Raw genomic sequence first — 4,644 nt, forward strand, 5'->3', positions numbered from 1 at the left:
GAGAAATTCGCGCGGATTTGGGATTTGTCCAATCATAATGCAGTTTGAATTCTGAGAGATCCTAGTTGGTTTAAGATCTCTACGCTCTTATACGGAGTTACGGTTACTTAAATTTATGGCAAATTTTGGGTTTCCTGAATTTATTCGTGCAATTTAAATTCAGCAAAGAATGCTTCCTCCAGAATAATCTGTCTATTTATAAAGTCCTAAGGATTATTAACATGATTTAGATATTTAATACACAGAAAAATTGAGAACATTAATATTTTGATAGTGATAAACAAAATTTAAAAGCTGCAGTTTTTTTTTTAAATTTATTCTTTACCAATGATTAATACAAAAGTATATATTATTTAGTATAATATATTCTTTTGAAACCATTATTTATTATTCTAAATACTTGTTGCGCTTTTTATGAAAAAGTAATATACAACTAAAAATAATAATATGTTTATTTTAAAGAATAATCATAAAGTAATCTTAAGAGAAATAACTGGCCAAATGAAATACGTTAATGTAAAAAAATATTGTTTAAAAAAAAGCAAAAAAATCAAATTATATTTGATACATCAACAGAATATTATTAACATTTTATCAAGTATATAAGAAATATTGTGCTATTTATAATATTAACTAGTTGCCACGTTTATTGAAAAAAAAATAAAAAAAAAATTAAATAAAATTAGATAGAGTTAAAAAAATTTCCTGTTAATTAAATAAAAATATTCATAAAATTTTAATGAATTAAAATGTGAATAATTTTATACCTCTATAATTATGTATCAAGAAAGTAATTATTATAATTAAAAAATTCTTATAAAGAGAATGTTACAGAATTTATCTATTGTATTCGCTCTTCAGTCATACGATATAAATATAATTCAGGTAAATGTCAATAAAATGCAATTCAACTTACAGTATGAGAGCTCGTACCAGTAATGAAAAGTCCAACATCAATAATTGCATTTGAAAGCATTCTGAAATTTTTATATCAACACGACGGCTTAGATTGTTTGCGTGTTATGCTTTACGGAATGCACGGGTCGATCAATGCGGATGAGCAAATATTATTTATTTTTTTTTAACTTTCTTCTATCCTTTAAATTTATTGAAATGTGAATATTGTATTCTGACACTTTCGGCGACATAATCGTTATAATAGAATAATAGCCGTTGAAACGAAGCGAGCTATCCAAATGGAAACATATGCTGTATATTTATCTTAATACTTGAAAATAACGAGCTTTTATTTGACGAAATTTGTAGTTCATGGAGGTACGATGTTATTAAATACTTGACGACAAAGGCACTTGGTATTTATTAAAAATTAAAGTTATCTATCGCTTGTATGTTGGCCAAAGGTAGAGTGACTTGAATTTAATTTTGAAAATCACATTAAATGCACGCTCCCCTTGCGGCACAGGCGGTTCGGTTTTTAAAGTGACGATATTTTACATATGAGAAGAGGAAAGATCACGATGGAAAATGTTTAATGCCAAAAGATAATTTGGAATGTATAATGGATGCTTATTGGAGAATACGCATGTGAGTCCAGTTGTGACTGCCCAAGTTGATGTGAAATGTGTCGATAGTCCGACACCACTAATTTACATTTCTCCCTTGTTCCGTGCGCCAGGCGCCGTCGGCAGAGTCCGTCTCTTTAATTAGCGAAGATCTTCCGCACCTGGGATCTTTTCTATCTCGTATCCTATCTATTTTATCGGGTTTTCTATTATGCGCCTATTTTATCGGTTAGCTTTTAATGCCTCGAGGCTAACTAGTTTTTTATGATGATTGCTAACATTTTTTGAATAGAAGAACATCTACAAGGGTTGTAAAAAGGCTCGATTTTTTCTATTTTTAGCCAATAGCCTGTTAGAGTGTATTACATTATGTTATATTCAATATGTTGCGTATATATATTACATAGATAAATTAATAATTTATAAAAAGAGATAGTTTATTCTTAAAATGATACAGCATTTAAATATAAATTTAAATCCCGATGAAAGCAATTCACTTTCAATATATTCATTTTTAAATTAATTTTTATTTTTTATTATTTTTAACTGATGTAAAATGATGTAATAATAAATTATGCTTCTGTTAATATTATGTAGATGCCATTTAATTAGTTCTATTATAAAATATTTTGCTGTATGGCACTTTTGAATGTAATTGTAATATTGAAATATATATATATATTTTTTTTTTCAATAAAAAAGATTTTTTTGGCTTTCGAGGTATATGATATGAAGTTGCATTTTTTGTTTTTATATTTATTAGGTTAGTATATAAAGAATTCGTATAAAGATATATATATATATATATATTCGGCTTTCAATGATTACAAAGGTAATGATTTGTTAGAGACATTTGTTTATTTGAATACTATGAAAATGCTGGTAAATTGATATTAATATGGCAGTTAATGTTACTTATATCGAACAGAATATATTAAATGTATTTTGCTGTTGTTGTTGATGTGAGCAGCAAAAGTTATAAGATTATTTTATAAATTTGTATAATTTATCTTTATACTTCAAATATTATATTATTAGAATAATTTTACAATTAAAAACACAAAGTTGATAAAAGCTTTAGTACTTTTTAGTAATATTAGATAATTACCCGTATAGCTGATGAATTGATAAGCTGGTATTTCTATATAATATTTTGGTTAATTTTCATGTCTGTAGAATAATGGTAATTGGCGAAACTTTGGTAAATGAGGCACTTACATTATACGTATGTTGCCGAAGCTACGTTTGAGGGATAAAAAGTTTACAGTCAATTTCCAAAAGTTTGTTGGAGCTGGGTACTGTTAATTTTTTACGTTCTCTTTGAAAAACAGCTTCACATATGTCTGTGGCCATATTCGTTTATTTGATTTTTTTTTTAACGACGGAATGAAATTTTTATTCGAACTCCGACAGCAGGATGTGTACGCTTGGTGGGTGACGGCATATGCGCACGGCTTCGGCTCAACTAACAAATATGATATAGTAAAAGAGAACTTACGAGACGCGCGCCATTGCGGAGATTCGTCCTGAGACGGATGGAATTGTAGTGGCTTCACGCGACACCGAAGCTACTTCTCAAATATTTATTTTCTGCTATCCGTACTGTCTGCATCAACGCAATATCCCGTGTATGCCGTTCCTTCATAGCGCGATCCTGCAAAAATATCGTCCTTGTCATTGCGACGCGTAATCGGAAGGTCAGATGACAAATGAGCTTATGGCTCATCTTCACAGACATTAATCACATAAACAACGTTTCATCTTCATAAAATTTAAATTTTCTAAAAATATTCAGCGAATTGCTTCTTTTGTTCATTCGATTATATCACATACATTTTTATGCTTTAAGTAGATTTACGATGACAAATTATATGAGTTTAATTTCTAATATTATTATGAAATATAATATTTATCGTGACTTAAGATTTTATTCAAATTTTATTTGTAGTTCATTTTCTTTAGTAAAATATGAAATACTTAGTTTTATTGCATGTGTATTATTGAGAAATACTGAAAATATTTATTATTGGACAGTTTTAGTAAAAATTTTCTCATATCATTATTTGCTTTTGTGTTGGAACAGTATAAAAAAGAAAAATTAGAACACTAAAATTATTCATTAAAAATTTTTTAACACAAAATAATAGCAATCAAAATCTAAAATTTGTATACTATGAGTATTTACATATTATATATAGACACATACGCATAGATTCACGTACACATGCGTGTATGCAATTATTATATCCATTTTTATATTTATTATTTTTATTTCCAATATTTTAATGTCGGCAGCTTTATAATGTTCTGGCAATATATTTCAGAAACATGTACAAATATTTTCCATTTAAAAATTATAATTGTTAATATTCGAATATAAGCATTAAATTATAATGAATATCTGAATTCGTTAACGTTTAATTTTATTACATTAAATGTTAATTTGTACTGATTATACATAGAAAATTATTTTAATTGAAATCTATTGAAAAGATTATAGAGTATATTGAAGTTTTTTATTACGTTAATATATTATTATGCTATATTTATACATTTGTATTGATTTGTTTCTATAGAAATGTTGTGCATCCTACATAATAACTCAATGTATGTGTCGAATCAAATATTTTGGCCGACTTTGTCCATTAATTTTTATTATTTAATTTATTTATTTGAAATTAGAATATTAAGCATGTAGATTATAATTACTATTTTGTATTTTATATATTAATATAAGACAAATAATTGAAATATTCATGATATATATTATACACTATATCATTCTACATACGCCATGCATATATTCGTCCTCGCATAAGCTTTAACGTTCATATAAAAATGAGATTATTTATGAAAATTTCCTTATTACTTTAGTTGCATGGTGTTTTAAAAGTTTATACAATGCATAAATATTATTAAAATAATAGATATTTGGAAATATGAATGCGAGAATTCTACTTATTGGATTGTAAAGTATAATGTGTAATCTAAATGACAAATTTCAAATAGAAACAAAAATGCTCTATCGAATAGAAAACAAATTTTAAATTAAAGGAAAGAATTTCCTTTTTTAAGAGTAATTAATAGATTCAACACTGATTTAAATTAAATCAACCTCAAG

This window comes from Ceratosolen solmsi, unplaced genomic scaffold, assembly GCF_000503995.2.
Source record: "Ceratosolen solmsi marchali unplaced genomic scaffold, CerSol_1.0 scaffold1, whole genome shotgun sequence".
NCBI lineage: Eukaryota > Metazoa > Arthropoda > Insecta > Hymenoptera > Agaonidae > Ceratosolen > Ceratosolen solmsi.